This window comes from Capra hircus, chromosome 1 (genome assembly GCF_001704415.2).
Source record: "Capra hircus breed San Clemente chromosome 1, ASM170441v1, whole genome shotgun sequence".
In the NCBI taxonomy this organism is placed as follows: Eukaryota; Metazoa; Chordata; class Mammalia; order Artiodactyla; family Bovidae; genus Capra; species Capra hircus.
Window position 1 is genome coordinate 145,471,942 of NC_030808.1, and position 18,593 is coordinate 145,490,534.

Here is an 18,593-nt window from a genome sequence, read left to right on the forward strand (position 1 = left end):
AGACCCGGGTTCAATCCGTGGATCAGGAAGATCCCCTGAAAAAGGGAATGGCAACCCACTCCAGTATTCTTGCCTCGGAAATCCCTTGCGCAGAAGAGCCTGGTGAGCTACACAGTTCATGGAGTTGCAAAGAGTCGGACATGACTAAATAACTAACACACACAGCATCCACTCCAGGTAAAAGCTTTCAGGAAACTAGGAATAGAAGGCGGCTTCCAGTGAATGGCAGCAGTGATAGGTTCACAGCTGATGCTGTCAAGGTGGAAACAGTGAGTCATTCCCCTGCAGCTGAGAGTAAGGCAAGGACACATGTTCTCACCTCTTCTATTACATATTTTCCAGGAGGTTCTATCAAGTTCAATAGGAAATAATAGACATTGAAATTGGAAGGAAAGATTTAAAACTGTCTTTATTCTCAGTCAGCATGTTTGTCTATGTAAAATATCCTATAGCATCAAAAGGAGGCTGCAAGAATAACTGGGTTTAGCAAGGCTACTGTATACAAGATACAAAAAAATCAAGTGTATTTCTCTATACTATCAACAAATAATTAGAAATGGGAAAACAGTACATCTAATAGCAAAACATTGCTGAATGGAATTATTGAAGACAGATCAATGGAGAACTATACATTGCACAAAGACTCAGTGTTGTTAAGATACTAAGTCTCCTCAAACTGGCCTGTGAGTTCAGTGGACTCCCAAGGAGAATTCCAAAAAAAACCCCCCCAAAACAAGGGGTTTTTGATAGAAATGGGACAACTAACACTACTTGGTTCCATGATTAATTTTTAAAATACTGTAATGAAGACAGTGTGATGTTGGTGTTAAGAGAGACAAATCGACCAGTGGGTCAGAAACAGACTTGCACATAGATGGGCAGTTAGTTTTCAACAACAGTGCCAAGGCAGTTTAATGGAAAGGGCTAGTTTTGTCAAAAAATGGTGCTGGAACACCATTACACATTCAGATGCAAAAAAAAAAAAAAAGACCTTTCATCCACATCTCCCATCATGTATAAAAATTAATTTGAATCAGATCAGAAAGCTAAAATTTTATACACCAAGAACAAAATGATGTTTTTTTTTTGTGACCTTGCATTAGGCAAAGTTTATTAAGTTAATACATTAAAAGCATTATCCATCAAAGAAACAAGTTTATAAATTGGACCTCATTAAATTAAAAAAATTAGAATTTTCTACTTTCCAAAAGACAGTGTTAAGAAAATGACAAGACAAACCACACACTGAGAGAAAATATTTGCAAATCGAATTTATCTGGAATGTATAACTGACTCTTAAAATGCAATACTAAGGAAACAAACAACATAATTAAAAATGACCAAAAGGTTTGACCATCCACCTCACCAAAGAAAATGTGTGGATGGCAAATACGTACATGAATAGAAGTTAAATATCACTAGTCATTAGCTAAATGCAAAATTAAATTCACAGTGAGATATTCCTTGGTGTGACCCATCTGCCAAGCACTGGCAAAGATGGAGACCATCCCATACTGCTTGTGAGAATGTAAAATGGTATCTTTGCTTTGGAATCATTTTGGCAGTTAAGCCAAAAAGCTAGTTAAATATACACCCCACCAGTCATTCCACTATCAGGTGTTACCCAGTCTTAATGAAAGCATATATTCATACAAAGCTTTGAGCAAGAATTATTTTGGGGGGCTCCAAAATCACTGCAGATGGTGGATTGCAGCCATGGAATTAAAAGATGCTTACTCCTTGGAAGGAAAGTTATGACCAACCTAGACAGAATATTAAAAAGCAGAGACATTACTTTGTCAACAAAGGTCCGTCTAGTCAAGGCTATGGTTTTTCCAGTAGTTATGTATGGATGTGAGAGTTGGACTATAAAGAAAGCTGAGCACAGAAGAGTTGATGCTTTTGAACCGTGGTGTTGGGGAAGACTCTTGAGAGTCCCTTGGACTGCAAGGAGATCCAACCAGTCCATCCTAAAGGAGATCAGTCCTGGGTGTTCATTGAAAGGACTGATGTTGAAGCTGAAACTCCAATACTGTGGCCACCTGATGTGAAGAGCTGACTCATTTGAAAAGACCCTGATGCTGGGAAAGATTGAGGGCAGGAGGAGAAGGGGACAACAGAGGATGAGATGGTTGGATGGCATCACCGACTCAATGGACATGGGTTTGGGTAGACTCTGGGAGTTGGTGATAGACAGGGAGGCCTGGCATGCTGCAGTTAATGCGGTCATAAAGAGTCGGACACGACTGAGTGACTGAACGGAACTGAACTTGAGCAAGAATGCTTGCAGAAATTTCTTTTTTAATAAACTGAAATACTGGAAACATCTCAAATGTCTATCCATAAATGAATGACTACACAAATTGTGGTGTACGGTCACACAATGACATTGGGGAATCTCAATTAAGCTGAATAAAAGTAGGCAGACCAGAAGTGTGCATCCAGTATGCTTTTATTTATATAAACTTTTAGAGAAAGTGAGTTCTGTAGTGTCAGAGAGCAAGTCAGAGGTTGCTTGGGACATGATGGTTGTTGCAAAGCAGAGAGGAAGGGATTGCAGATGGCCGCAGAGAACACCAATATGTGCCCGTTCCTTATCCTGACAGGTGATGACTTCATGGATGTACACATGTGATGAAACTTTTCAGTGTGTACACAATATATGCACATCTTTGTATGTGTCCATTATATCTCAAAGCTGACTGACTGACTGACTGATTTTTTTTTGCCAAGAAGAAAGCAGGACCCTTTTTCTGGAGCAAGATAACATTGTCTAGAGCCCAAATTATTTTCAACCACAATGTTCAATATTAAGTGAAACTTTAAAAGTGGACCAGTGAGCAAAAAACAAGATCTGAGAACTAAAACCACAGAGGACTTATATAATTCCTCTACCAGACAAAAACTTTTAAAACAATGAAGATTATTAATTCAAAAAAAAGAATATATTGAAAATAGAAAATTTCCAGTGAAATAATAATCTATGATTTCAAAATCCTATGAATTAAAAAAAATAAAGGATATGAAATGAATAATTTCACTGGATGTCTGTAACAGAACACTGGACTCGGGCTTCGTGAAGTGGGCAGTGGTTCAGTGAAGTGTTGAAGCACAAGGGAAAAGAGACTAGAATAATACAATGTGAGAGACCTGTGGGATGGAGTCAGAAGATCTCATGCGTGTAATGAGTAGCCCAGGAAGAGGGGAGATTTCAGAAAAATATTTGAAGATATAAAAGCCATGGAGTTTTCTAAAGTATTGGAAGATATGCTCGATTCTGAAACAGCTGACCCTGAAATGAATAAATAAAGAAGCAAGCAAACAAGCAAACAAAAGTAATTTTTCATGTATGGGCATCATTGCTTGACTCCTAAAAACTACAGCAAAGAAAACCTTCAGAGCAACCAGAATTAAAGATGGCCCATTGCTCTCAGGGGGCTTCCCTGGTGGCTCAGATGGTAAAGAATCTGCTTGCATGCAGGAGACCCAGGTTCAATCCCTGGGTCGGGAAGATCCCCTGGAGAAGAGTATGGCAACCCACTCCAGAATTCTTACCTGGAGAATCCCATGGACAGAGGCCTGGGATGTCTGGTGGCCTAGACATGACTGAGTGACTAACACACACACACACACACACACACACACACACACACACACGCACACACACACACACTGCTCTCAGAGCTGTATCTGGCGTGTCTCGTGGCTGGTGCATGCACACACCACTCTGGGTGTGTGTCCTGAGTGGAGTCGCCATATCCTGGCTTATACACTCATTCTACTTTGCTGGCTTAGGCCCCAAAGTCTGTACTCATAGCAGTAAAATGCAGACTCTACCACAATATGACGTTTCAAGCAATCACCTCTTCCCACTGCTTCTCAAAACTATACCAGATTTTAGAGAGCAGCATCCTTTCCCCCCCGCTACGATGACTTTTTTACCCCCCAAATTAAGTAAATAAACTATTAGGAGTGGTGTTACAGCACTATGGCTCCAAAAAAGGGACATTCACCAATTCCTTGATGTAACCATTTCCACCAGAAAAATCCTTCAAGCTAGGCTCCAACAATATGTGAACTGAGAACTACCAGATGTACAAGCTGGATTTAGAAGAGGCAGAGGACCCAGAGATCAAATTGCCAACATCTGTTGGATCATAGAAAAAGCAAGGGAATTCCAAAAAATAATCTGCTTCTGTTTCATTTAAAATCTACCTCTATTTCATATTAAAGCCTTTGATTTTGTAGATTACAACAAACTGGAAAATTCTTAAATAGATGAGACTACCAGACTACCTTATCTGTCTCCTGAGAAACCTGTATGCAGATCAAGAAGCAGCAGTTAGAACCAGGCATAGAACAATGGATTGGTTCAAAACTGGGAGAGGAGTACGTCAAGGCTGTGTATTGTCACCTTGCTTATTTAACTTATATGCAGAGTACATCACGCAAAATGCCAGGCTGGATGAAACATAAGCTGGAATCAAGATTGCTGGGAGGGGAAATATCACCAAAACTTCAGATGTGCAGATAATACCACTTTAGAGCCAGAAAGCAAAGAACTAAACAGCCTCTTAATGAAAGTAAAAGAGGAGAGTGAAAAAAGCTGGCTTAAAACTCAGCATTCAAAAAACTAAGATCATGGCATCTGGTCCCATCATTTCATGACAAATAGAAGGGGAAAAAGTGAAAACAGTGACAGGTTTTATTTTCTTGGGCTTCAGAATCACTGTGGACAGTGACTGCAGCCACAAAATTAAAAGATGCTTGCTTCTTGGAAGAAAAGCTGTGACAAACCTAGACAGCATATTGAAAAGCAGAGACATCACTTTACCAACAAAGGTCTATATAGTCAAAGCTATGATTTTTCCAGTAGTTCCATATGAATGTGAGAGTTGCACCATAAAGAAGGCTGTGCGCTGGAAAACTGATACTTTGGAATTATGGATCTGGAGAAGAGTCTTAAGAGTCCCTTTACAGCAAGGAGATCAAACCAGTCAATCCTAAAGGGAATCAACCCTGAATATTCATTGGAAGGACTGGTGCTGGAACTGACACTCCAATACTTTGGCTACCTGATGCAAAAAGCCAACTCATTGGGAAAGACCTTGATGCTGAGAAATATTGACGGCAGGAAAAGAAGGTGGTAGCAGAGGATGAGATGGTTGGATGGCATCACTGACTCGATGGACATAAGTTTGAGCAAGCTCCAGGAGACGGTGAAGGACAAGGAAGCCTGGCATGCTGCAGTCCATGGGGTTGTAGAGTCAGACACGACTGATGGACTGAACAACAACAGAAGACATGGCAGGAGTGTCCTCGTGCACGTGTCTAGATGAGTAGCAGCACCCTGTGTGTGTCCATTCTGTGAAAGGATGTAGACAGACCTCCCCAGCTCATGGTTCCGGGTCTGGTTCTGTGTGTCTGGGTTTTCCCCAGCCTGGGACCCATCCTTAGATCCTAATGTGCTTGGCTGTGCTGGAACTCTACTTGTAAATGCACTCAGAGTGCAAAACAACTGTGACCCTCAGAAATGTTTGTAAGTCGGTGAAGAAAACAGTGCAGAAATGATGATGTGCCTCCCAAAGGGTACCCCCAGGGACTGTCCTGCAACAGGGTTCCCTGGGAAGCCCTGCCTCCCCAGCTCAGACCATCAGTCTTGCTTACATCCCATTCGTGCAAGTGCACAATCTGCTTATTTACTTCTCATCTGCTTATTACTTTTATAAATTTGTTTTCACTGTTAATTTAAATACTTTTCTACCTGTAAAAATGGTTTGGTTATCTTTGGTTGGGATTGAATGCATCATAATTTTTATAATTAGTGGATACATGGTTTTTTCCTGTATAGTAGAGGGATTTTTCAGAAGAAAATAGTAGCCTAAGTGACTGGTGTTTAGGAGTCCCAGTGCACCTCGCCCTCTCCAGCACATGGCAGGGTGTTGCCAGACTATCATATTAAGGCAGAGGGCTTCCCTGGTGGCTCAGAGGTTAAAGTGTCTGCCTCCAACGCGGGAGACCCGGGTTCAATCCCTGGGTCAGGAAGATCCCCTGGAGAAGGAAATGGCAATCCACTCCAGTATTCTTGCCTGGAGAACCCCATGGACGGAGAAGCCTAGTAGGTTACAGTCCACGGGGTCGCAAAGAGTCGGACACGACTGAGCGACTTCACCTTCACCTTCACCTTCAGTGGGTGTGTGAAGTGAAAGTGAAAGACATTCAGCTGTGGCCGACTCTTTGCGACCCCATGCCCCATGGGCTATACAGTCTGTGGAATTCTCCAGGCCAGAATACTGGAGTGGGTTGCCTTTCCCTTCTCCAGGGGAATTTTCCCAACCCAGGGATCGAACCCAGGTATCCCGCATTGCAGGAGAATCGTTTACCAACTGAGCCATCAGGGAAGCCCAAGAGTACTGGAGTGTGTTGCCTTTCCCTTCCCTCGGGGAATCTTCCCAACCCAGGGGTCGAACCCAGGTCTCCTGCACTGCAGGCGGATTCTTTACCAGCTGAGCCACCAGGGAGGTCCATGTATTTGCATCTCTTTCTAGTTTTAGTTTGCACACCTTTGACCAATATGAGACTGAGCACGTTTTCTCGTGCTTATAGGGGCTTCCCTCGTAGCTCCGTTGGTTAAGAATCTGCCTGCAGTGCAGCAGACCCGGTTTCAATCCCTAGTCAGGGAAGATCCCCTGGAGAAAGAAATGGCAACTCACTCCAGTATTCTTCCTTGGAAAATCTCATGGACGCAGGAGCCTGGTGGGCGGCAATCCATGGGGTCGCAGAGTCGGGCACGACTGAGCGACTAACACTTACTTACTTACTTACTTACTTACTTATTGGCCATTTAGACCTCTTCCTTTATGAAGTATTTTTCTCAGTTCCTACCCATTTTGCTATTTATGTTTATATCATGTATAAGGGAGAGCAATTAGGCTAGCCCTGGATGTTTCCATGGCAATTTTCACCAGAGAAAGTATACAAAATCTTTAGGGAAGAGAATTTTCTCAATAATCCATTTTCAGACATGTGAGGTCCTGGGGAGAAGTGATGTGTATGCACCCTCACTGGCAGGTCTCCTTGAAAATGGAGCCAGACTCCAGACAGTGCAGTAGAGTCAGGGAGAAGGGCCACAGACAGGCTGGTGGGGACCCAGGAGCAGGGTTCCAGGAATGAGGGGCTGTCGAGGTCGGGGATCTGGTATTGCAGACCTTGTTCATTAGGTGGCAGCAGCAGTGTCCACAGCAGTGACGGGAGGGAGGTGGGGGCAGGGTGTGCAGAGGGGACAGGGGCGCCAGTCATGCGTTTCATGCTCTTCGGGCCAACTAATCAGTGCACAGGGATTTAAGAGCATCATCCAGAGTTACTAGCAAAAGAGCCAAAAATAGCTCGATGAGGACTCACACTGGGCAGTGGGGGGTTGTAACTATGGTCACTCCTGACTCATCCTTGTGAGTCATCACCTGTCCTGCTTAGTGGATGAGGCCCCACACACAGTACAGATACTTGGTAAATATGAGGAAGAGCTCAGCCTCATTCAAGATGTTTACAGCTTTCAAGTGTCAACAATTAAACTGTGGTAACAGTTTTCGTCCTTCACTTTGTCAAAGTTAAGAGTGAGAGTGAATTGCATTGGCAGTGGCTAGAGAAACAGCACTCAGGAATTTGATGGGGATGTAATTTGCAGAGACCCATATGGAGATGATTTTGGTTAATTTCTCTGAAATTAAGTGTACAGTATTTCACATCTCATGCCAAGGTACCTCTGATTGTACTGAGTCAAAAAGTTCTAAGATGCATTGATGGTAAAGAATCACATGCCAGGTGCATAATGGACACTCATGTTCCTTCCATGTGCATGGAACGTAATGGATGGATCCACCAGGCGGTGTTAACAGTGACTGAGCTCAGAAATGCTACCAGAGAGTCTTATTTTCCATTGTTTAAATGTTTACTCTTTATATTTAAGTATCTATAGTTTTGAAGAGTTATGAAAACCGCCCAAGACCATGAAAAGTTTTAATAGTTACATTAATAAAGGAATCTATATGCATTGCCAAGGTCATGTCAAATTCATGATGTGTTAATATTATTTAATAATTGAAACGTGAACCATGAAGTAAGTCAGCCATCACTGGGGAATGCAACAAGTGGAGAGTATTCTGGCATCATTGTTGTCCCTAGGGAGACGGGACACGGAACGCAGTCACTTGAAGTGCTGTGAAGGCCAGGAGCCCCACCCTTGCCCGTGCCCTCCGAGGGAGCATCCCACCCCCGCCAAGAGAGTGCACACATCCCAGAGCGGCCAGCGCCCTTGCAGGGTCTCCGGCCAGGTCAGTGAGAATCTTCCGGTGGGCATCGCCAGCCCTGCAACCCTGACGACTGCTCTCCTCCGAGCCCGAGGCTCCTCTGTGAAGTGGTGATGATGACTGCTTCCTCACCCCGCCAGAGTGTGTGAGAGAACAGGCGTGAGAGCGCTGGAAGTAACAAGTGCTTAGAAATTGTTAGTGTCTCTTCCTTGTAAAGATTTTTTTGCATTTTCATAACCCAGCCTATATTTCTGGAACATTCTTCATTAGGTAGGATTAGAATAATGACTGGACCTTGCGGTTTCAGAGCGTTTTGGAAGCGTTCTCCTGCTGCTGGCATCCGCTGAGGAGCCTCAGGAGGGTAACCCCATCCAGGGCAGGGCCCCCTCCTCCACACTTTACTCCATTAAGGGAATGCAGCGCTTGGCTGGGCCCAGAGCACCCGGACACCTCTTCAAGTGTGTTGCCAGCTTTTAAATGTATTTCTGTTATAACAGTTGCTAACAGATGCAAAACAAATTTCACGTATAAAGGTGTTATGAGCCTCCACACGTGAGGATGACCGGGAACAAGCGGGGCTGAGCGGGATCTCGGGCGTGCCAAGCTCATCGAGTGACGTGACATTTTTCCCTTGCTTTTTGGTAGATGGACAGTGTCCTTGCCCACGGGGAAGCAGGCGGGCTGGCAGGACAGGCGTCCCCAGGCCGGGAGGAGGAGCCGCTCGCAGGTACTCTCATCTACCCCCGCTGGTGACCTGCTCGCCCGGCCCCCCCGTTCCAGCCAGTGACGCCTGTGACCCCCGCCTCCCCCCGGCCTGCTCTGCCACCTGTGCCCTGCCTGCGCCCAACCTCAGTGCCTGTTGGTTGACCCACCTCAGCCCGGATCTGACCTTCCCCTCCCATCCCAACGCCGGGCCTGGTCCTCACTTCTGGTTGACCCTTTGCTTGACCACTTCTCTCCAGGTTCTTAACTCTCAGTCATTCTGTGACTCCCAATAACCCGGCTTGGCCACCAGGCATGTGGAGAGGCCCCTGTTGGGGGTGGGCTCCCACCTGCTGGTGCTCACAGCCTCTCAGATGTGCTTTTTGTGTGTCCGTTTCCTTCAACAGGGTGGTTTGTAGAGAACTGAGAAGGAACCCTGGTTCCTGCAGCGATGCGGTCGGGCTGCGTGCTGCTGCCCCTCCTGAGCCACACAGAATGGCCACTCTGTCACTGGCCTAGGAGCAGAGTGAAGGAGATAAGATGCTTCAGAATCGGAACTGATTTCAGGAACAATTTTAGATGAGGCTGGGAGGGTAGGGCTGCTGTCCCGGAGTCTGCAGAGTTGCTGGGCAGACAGCTCAGATCTGCTGTCTGCACCCGGTCTGGCTCTGGGAGGGGTTGCATCCATCAGCAGACACACTGATGGGCTCTGTCCCTAGAGACAGCGTCAGAGGTAGATGCCGCCTAAGCAGTCCGGAGGTGACGTGCTCCATGCCTAGGGAAGGGGAGGGCGAGGGACAAGCAAGTGCGCGTGCTCCCCAGCAGGGCCCACCAGGGACCCACAGGAGTGTCGGGGTTGCCTCACTGAGGTGACATTTAAGAAAGGGTGAGGGGGTGAGTCATGGATGGAAAGGCAGAGGGAACAGCCAGTGCGAAGGTTGTAGGCGAGGAGGCTGGAGAGCAGCTGGAGGCCCGTGTGGCCGGAGTGGTGGGAAGGTGGGGCACTGGGGCCAGATAGCAGCTTCCACTCGGGGTGGGGTCCCAGGTAAACCTTTAGAGCCAAGCAGACTCCAGCCTTCCTGTGGGTGGGGAAGGAGAACTGGGCTTCACCCAGGTGGTCTGGACAGACACAGGTGGAAAGCGGGTGCACGTGCAGGAGAAGAGAGGGGAAGAGCCAGGCAGGAGAACAGGGGCTTTGATGACTGGCTGCAGTGGGCAGAGGGGGAGCAAGGGGGAGCCCAGGGGAGTGTTGTCGATGAGCGAAAACAGGACTGGTTCTGTGAGGGCGGCAGGTGGGCTGAGGGGCCACGCAGTCATGAAGCAGCCATAGATGTGCTGGACAGCAGGTCTGTCCCAGGAAGCTGAGGGGGTACCCGGGAGCTGAGAAGATGGGGAAGTCCTGTGAGATGCGTGTGGTCCTCGTGAACTGCCAGTGGTCGCCCACTGGTGACGCACAGGACAGGACGCCCTCATGTGGGCCAGCTTACGGTTGAACTTCTTCCGGCCTATGGGCACGGTGCAGGGACGTTCTGGGGGCCTTTCTGGGCCAGGGGAGGGCAGGGTGGGGGGCCCTAGGCTCCGTGCCATCTGTGGTGTGAGAAGAAGCGGCAACCTGGGGAGAGGCATGGCACTGTGGGGCTCTGGGCTGTGGCTCTCGCCAGGCGGGAGGAGGAAGCAAGTGAGGACAGAAGGAGCCGAGCACAGGCGTGCAGAGCCAGCCGAAGTGGCTGCTCCACAGGTGGGCCGGGAGGGGCCTTCCTGAAGGGAGGGCTGGGACAGCAAAGGTGGGCGGTGACCGTGGTTGACTTTCTCTTCAAGTTGGTGGCAGTTGTAAATTGATCTCCATCAAAGTAGAATATAACTTAGAAATATTTAAAAAATACAACCGCCTTTTCCAGTTAGAGAACAGTACTTGGTTTCTATGGTAACTGCCAACCATTTAACTAGGGCAAGTGTTACGTGGTGACATGGGGTAATTACAGACAACAGGGAAATTGCAGGGTAAGACTTACATAAATACAGAGTGGCTGCATGGTTAGCTTCTGCTGCTGAAGTGAGGCTGTGGCCGTTTCTGGCTGTCTGTCTGCTCCAGAGCCTGCCCTCGGGCTGGGCGGTCACCTTGGGGCAGGGCCTCTCTCTGTTCAGCCTATTGCGTGTGAGTCCCACTGTCCTCCCTGCTCCACACTGGGACCTCAGGCAGGTCATCCCCAGGCCCACTTGACCTGTGCCTCTGTGAGGCTTTCCCCAGGTCAGGCTGGAGGCAGATGGAAGCCGTACATTGGCTCGAGGCTGTGGCCATTGACATTAACGTATCAACCAGAACTTAAGAAGGGTGTTTCTGGGCTTTTTTTTTTTTTTAATCAATTGACTATGAAACAACCCCTAAATAGGGTAAAAAGACAGAAAAATCAGAGCACAAATCCATCTCTCACAGATTGGAACAGTATGGTCAGAACACTCATCTACTGTCCCCCCATCAGGATCCTCCAAAGACAGAGAGTTTAAGATTGCAGAGTCCATGCTGTCCCAGAAACAGGGGGCACAGAGTCAGAAGCTCAGACTTCAGGTTAATTACCAAGAGACAGAAGCAAATAACATTTGCGAATGAAAACATTACAGGAGATGTGTGGCGAGCCTACTGCAGGTAAGTATTCGAATGCGGACACTCACAGAACCAGTATCCTTGCAGGCAAGTCAGGTCTCTCAAAAGCAGACTGTGGGCAGAGCCGAGAACTGTCACCCACTTGAGAACCACAGAGCAGGGGAGAGAAGTACCAAGTGCAATGAAAGAACATGTTCCAGGGAGGACCTAATGGCATGAGGACAAGAGTGTTCATAAAAGAAACAGCTCCTTCAAAAGAGACAGGCAAAGATTTTGGAAAGAAAAGTTATGAAAATGAAAAAATCTTGATGGTTAAAATTGCAGAACAGACAGAAATGAAGAAGAAGTTAGTAACTGGACAAATGAACCAAGGATGGTTCTAGAAGGCAGGCCTAAAGCACCCAGAGCTGTCTCAGATGCAGGTCTCAAGGACTGAGAGGTGGAGAGTGTAAGAGAAGAGGAGCAGCCCATGGGGAGTTTGAGAAGCTCGATGGTTATCAGGAATATTCTGAAAAGGAGAGTGGAGAAGATTGAAAGAGGGTGACGAACGCGTCTCGGAAGAGGCCTGTCAGGGCACAGAGCATGTCAGGGATGAAATGTTGGGCGAGATGGGGTGGGCAGAGAAACCATAAGGACTGGGAGGCAGTGGGATGGAAGTTTAGGATAGGACCGAAGAGAAACCCCAAAGTGGTCAGCAAGAGGAGCAAAGCTCTCACTATCAATTGACATAAAATTCTGTATAACACATGAGTATTTTAGAATTAATTGGATCAATATCTTCAAAGTACTTGGGGAGAAAAGATTCCAAACCTGGAATTTGAGACACAGCCATAATCCATGTTGAAGGACAAAGGAAGGGTGCTGTCAGACAGTCAAGGACTCAGAGGTTTCCAGGCTCACCCTAAGACTGACAAAACGAGGGAGACAGCCATCCACAGAGAGGGTGGCGTTTGGTCCCACTGACAATGGCGGGAAGGAATCCTGGGCAGTAGGCAGCTACTCTGTATAATCATCGACGCCTGTTGGTTTGCAAATTAAAGTGATAGTTGAAAAATCTTGGTAGCTTCCAGTGTTTATTGTCCCTGGTTGTTCAGCAGTTACTTGTGATTTGGTGTTCTCCTAAGAAGTGAACTCATGTCTCTCTACTCCACCGTCTTGTCTCCATACTACAAGCCAAAAAAAAATCTTACGTATATGTATTTATATAGTGATAGCTCCATTGATAAAGAATCTACCTGCAATGCAGGATACCCCAGTTTGATTCCTGGGTCAGGAAGATCCTCTGGAGAAGGGATAGGCTACCCACCCCAGTATTCTTGGGCTTCCCTTGTGGCTCAGCTGGTAAAGAATCTGCCTGCAATGCGGAAGACCTGGGTTTGATCTCTGGGTTGGGAAGGTCTGGAGAAGAGAAAGGCTACCCACTCCAGTATTCTGGCCTGGAGAATTCCATGGACTGTATAGTCCATGGGGTTGCAAAGAGTCGGACACAACTAAGTGACTTTCGCTTTCCACTTTCCTATGGTGATGAGAAGGAGAAGAGTGAAGGTTTCCTAGACTTCGGTGGTTCTTCTGGGTTAAGATGTAGACACTGCTCAAGCCTATAGTGTATGAATGTGCATTTGAACACACTAACAGTCTACCAGGAGCCACCAGGCATAGGCACAGATGGTGCAACTTTGGCTCTTGTGGAGGAAGAACTCTGAAACAACCAAAATGTAGAGAAGAAGGAGCAAATTAGAAATCAAAGTGTTAAAGCCAGACATCTTGTAGGCATTAGTTCAAGTATATGTGAAATTTCTGTATTAAAAAGCTAAGCTCAGATTGTCTTTAAAATGACACCGAAACAGAAAATGTATTGGGAGGGTCCTAAGCAAATGCTAATCGCTGGAAAGCAGGCCAAGCGATGTTATTTTCAAGAAAAAGATGAAAAGCATTAAATGAGACAAAGATACATCATTTTGATAAGTTGTAATCCCCTAAGAAGATATGATATTCATGAACTTTTATGTATCCCTAATTATGTACATAATTACATAGATGTAAATTTTAGGAAGGAAGAGCCTCTAAGAATAGGAAATGGACAAATCTAGTACCATAATGGGAAACTTTAATTGAAAACTTGGGAAGACAAAAAGTGCATATGGTCACGATGAACCTCAGTAGCATTCCTGACAAACTCTGCCCCAGATACAAGACATACTTTCCTTCTTTCCTCCCTCCCTCTCTTGCTTCCTTCCCTCCCTCCTTTCTTCCAATTTTTCAAACACACCAAGACCATTCACAAATATATTCACCATGTATTTTATTTTAAAGAATATCATATTTTTCAACAGCAGAAATCATTAAGTACAATAAAAATGGAAATTAACCACAAAATGACAACCAAAAGCAGCCCAGACTCTGTTATTTGGAGTCTGGAGATTTGAGGATGCTTCTAAATAAAAGCATAAACTGTATAAAAAGTAAGGAAAATGAGGTAATACTGAACATCAAAACACAAAGGATGCTGTCAGAGCAATTCTTAGGAGAAAACTTTGGAAAACCAGAGATATTTAAATAAAACAATCCCATGACTCTAAATGTTAGAGAAAGAATTAAAAAATAATTCAGGACGAAGTAGGACAAATAAACGAAGTTAAAGGTAGAGGTGAACACAGCAGAATGTGAAAACAAGGTGCTGAGTGTAATAAATGCTGGTAAAGAAATATGAAATACTTAAAATACTTAGCAACGCTGGTCCAGGGTGTGGGGGTGGGGGGAAGACAAAACTTTAAAACTTGGGTGACCAGGGAGTAGATATAAGATGTGGAGGCTCTTAAAACTTTCAGTCAGCATGTATGCACTGCTATATTTAAACTGGAAAACCAACAAGATCCTTCTGCATACAGCACAGGGAACTCTGCTCAGTGTTACCTGGCAGCCTGGATGGGAGGGGAGCTTTGAGGATATTGGACACCTGTGTGTGCATGGACGAGCCCCTTTGCTGTGCACCTGCAACTATCACAACATTGTTGTTAGACTCTAATACAAAATAAAAAGTTAGAAAAATACATCAATAAAACTTCAAAACAATGTTAATGCAGTAAAGAACACCTCTGAGATGTTTACAACTTTATGCAACAGAATTGGAAAATTTACATGAGATGGATACTTTTCTAGAAAAATGTAAATCAAGAAATTTGCCACATATGATGTGGAAAGTCTGGGTAACTATGGGAATGACTGAAACGGCACTCAGTCTGCACTCAGGTGTGGCTGGGCATCCTGCTCCTTGGCATGTCCTCACATATCCGAGAGGAAACACAATCCTTATTAGGTATGCAAACTGTTTTAGAGAATGGAAAAAGTCAGAAGTTTCCCTAACCGTTTTATGAGATCAGCCATACTATAATGGAAAAATCATGTGAGTAATACTAAAATAATCAATAGATAACTCTGCCTTCTGAGACAGGTATGCAAGCCCTAAAAAAAAAAGTGTTAGCAGATCAAATCCAGCAGTGCATTTTGTTTTAGGTACATCTTTAATTTAACAGGAGTCCTGGCTTGGAGAAGTGCCTGGTCCCCTTCCTTTGTCCTCTCTGCCCTGTTCCTGTCTGTCTGGCCTTCTTGGCTTGCCTTCTCTGCATATCCTTCTTCTTGAATTCGTCTCACTGCTTTGTTTTTGATTTTTTTAAAAAATGTTCTCTTTCTTCTGTTTTCCTCTGCTGTATTTATTAAATTGCATGTCTTCTGATTTCATCTGGATTTTTGAAACATTTTTTTTCTTTTACTGCCAATTCTTTCCTGAGTTCTATGACATAATTTTTGTGTTTTTCTAATTCTGGTTTACGTTTTTTTAATTGCTTGCATCATTATCTTAATGTCTCTTAATCAACTTAAAGATATTAGATTATAGTTTTTCTGTTTCGGTCAGCGTGGCTTTATGGTTTGTGTTTATTGTCAGTAGGAATGTTATTCTGTTTCTTATTTTGAAAAGAAACTCTTTGTATGATACTTGACAGCACATGAAATTTGTTTTCCTGAACTTTTAAGAAAATACTGTTTAGGATAGCTTTGCTGATTTCATGGCTCTAGAATGCCCTCTTCTGTTCATTTTAAGAAGGTGAAGTATGAGAACCTGAGGTCAGAGTGTGTCTGCTGCGGGCTGGGGGTGCTGGGTAAAGACCTGGTGTTGCTGTTAAGTGCTCTGGTTCTCATAACTGCACTTGGTCTACCCAGACGCCCTCATCTTCAGAAAATACGCTCGAGAGTATTTGGAGTCAAGGCAGGTGCTGTCTGTAGTCACTGTCGTGGTCTGTGCGCAGGTTGGGAAAGAATTTCCAGAAGCAGAGCAGTGCAGAAGGGAGTGAGTTTATCAAGAACAGAGAGCAGAGATAACGTGGGCGCGGCAGCACAGTGGGCCGGCCTCCTGAAAGACCAGGCAGAGGCCCCCCTTTTGTGGGCCAGCCCTCAATTTTTATAGCCTCAAAACAAAGAAACTCCCTGCCAGAAGAGTGGCATTAGGTGATTGGTTAGGGTGCTATAGGGTGGGTGTTTTACCTAATAAGGAGTTGGGGGATGGCCAGTTGAGGTAAGGGAGGCCCATGGCAATGGTTGCTATGGGGCTCTGTCAGTTCCAGAGATGACCTTGGTACAGGGCTCCACACCTGTGACCTTGGTATAGAGCTCCACAGTCACTCTCAGCCGGTGTGCACAATGGGGAATGAACTGGTGTGTGACAGGCGAGCCAGCCTGACCATGAGCAATGGGGGGTGGCAGGAGACAGTTACAGGACACGCGAAGCGCATTGTAACGATCACACAACTTTAATCCAGATTCCACATTACAACCCAGTAAGAAGTTGTCAAATAAGCAAGTAAAATGAATTCTTCAGCGGAAAACACAGAGGCCCTTCTCTTCCGAATGGGTCTCCTGGGAGGTGGCAGATGGGGTCCTGGGTGAGCCAAAGGGTTGCTGAGCTCTGGGCTGCTGCCAGAGCCACTGTTCCAGCTTCTCAACACTTTCCTCTAACTGGAATTTTAATTAAAAGCAATGCCTCAGAATATAAAATCTACGGAGAAGAGGACAAGCACCCTCTTGAAGTGACCTGGGATTTCGCAACCCAGGAGGCCCAGAGGGAGGCTGGTGAGAGCATCTCCCACCGTCCCAGGGTCCCTGGTCACCAAGCCCACTGGACCAGGCTCTGTGCACTTCTCCGCAGACTCAGGAAGTGCCTGGAGAGTCTCTGAACTCAGGGAGGGGGGTGCATGGTGGGGTTGGGGGCCACTTCCCCCACCTCGTGGCAGTGGAGAGTAGGATGCGGAAGCCACCCGCAGGCTCTGAACCCTGCAGACCACATGAGCCCGTGTGAAGAGGAGAATGTGGCCGAGAAGGTTGCGGTCCTGTGCGGGGGGAAAGGGAGGCGGCAGCTCGCCAGACGCAGTGGCGCCTACTCTGTGCTCAGGAGGCACGTCCGCAGGCTCTGCGGTGACCCTCTACGCCAGCCTCACGGCCGGTCCTGGCCGCCCCCAACCCTCGTGCTCTGCTCTGTGGCCCTCCCCCCGCCCCGCCCCTCTGGGTGTCTGGGTGGGATCACAGATGACCCCCCAGCCACGCCCCTGTGTGCCCCTCTCCAAGGCTCCCGGCTGGTTTCTGGCTGCTCGTGGTCACTCTATCTCCCTCCATGGATGCACACCTCTTCCACGTGGCTGGTGGCTAGGGACTCTTGCAGGCGCACCCCACTGTGGGCTTCTGGCTCCTTCTGTGCCCTGGGCTGGCGTTTTCTCCTGGGGGCTTCTGGGCTGGGGGTTCTCCTGGTGTCAAGACAGCCGCAGCTCTGCGGCCCTAGCTGGTATCTGGCTGGTGCAGCGAGAGGTAAAGTGGCCTGGCAGGGAGACACAGTTGCGTGAGTCACACCCACACCATCATGCCCTGCGGTCCAGCAGAGTTCAGCACAATCATGTTACAGAAACTAGTCACGTCTGTAACTGTGGTGCACGCCCCTCCTGCGTCTCTTTGTGACACTGACTGAGCTGGTCTGTTGTCCTGTGGTGCCCACTGTCCATCCACAGAGACTTGGGGCCACCTGTGGCCTCCGGGCAGCAGCGAGAGGGGCGCCCAGAGGCAGCTAAAGCTGAGCTGGGCCTGGGAGACAGCACTGTCCGCCTCCCTCTCATCTGCTGGAGGAGATGTTCAGCGGGAGGCCTAGCTCTTGGCCCCTCTCCCCCTCCCCGCACCCGCAGGTTCCTGGCCGGGTCCCCCGAGAGCACAGACCTCCTGTCTTCCCAGCTCCAGCCCCAGCAGATACTTGGCTCTGGTGCTGTCTGGACCTGGTCGCTCTCAGAAGGAATAGTCAGTGCATGCGCTCCTCCCTCGGCTTTGTCTCTCGTCTCCACTCTCACTGTAGAATTATCCTGGCAAAATGGGCTTCAAGTCCCTCATTTGTAGAGCACTTTGCAATTACAGAATACCTTCCACATCGCTGAAAGGTGGGTGTTTTCTTTTTCATATTTGTAACATGGAGCTGAGTCGAGAGCAGCCGAGTTGTGGGCATTAGCCTGGGGTTGAGATGTGGGTCCCCTCAGAGCAAGCCCCCAGGGGCTGTGTCACAGGCCAGGAGTCACAGGCCCCAGAGAGCGTCCTCTGGGGTCAGAGGAGCTGAAGCCTGGTCAAGGTACAGCTGCACAGGCTCCGAGTCCTGCTGCAGGGCCGCCTCGCTGCCTGGGGCTCTCTGCCCCACCCCCACCACCGCACTGGCAGGCTGCCTGGACCTCCCTCCAGCACTTCCCTAGGTGGAACCTACCAGAAGTCAGCCCAGGACGAGGTGTGGTGGGCTTTTCACCCTGGTCTAGCAGCTGTGCTGAGCTTTGCCCCTCGAGAGTGGGTGGGATTCAGGCCGTGGTCCCTGGACTGTGTCACGTTGCCTGGCAAAGGGGTTTTGTGGATGCCGATCAGGTTCCTGGTCAGCTGACCATCAGTGAGTCAGAGGTGGCACCCTGACCCGA

At 47.2% G+C, this 18,593-nt stretch overlaps 1 protein-coding gene across 8 annotated transcripts in view; it reads left to right on the plus strand.

The window, feature by feature from the left end:
- The window catches only part of PCBP3 (poly(rC) binding protein 3), a 237,492-nt gene that overhangs the window by 127,460 nt on the left and 91,439 nt on the right, over positions 1–18,593 (plus strand). The window contains exon 3 of one of the 8 annotated variants that reach the window (XM_018052257.1): positions 8,952–9,033. The exons of the other annotated variants lie outside the window; for them this stretch is intronic. The gene's annotated coding sequence lies outside the window, so the exon portion shown is untranslated. The remainder of the gene's footprint in view (positions 1–8,951; positions 9,034–18,593) is intronic. 8 annotated transcript variants of the gene reach the window in all.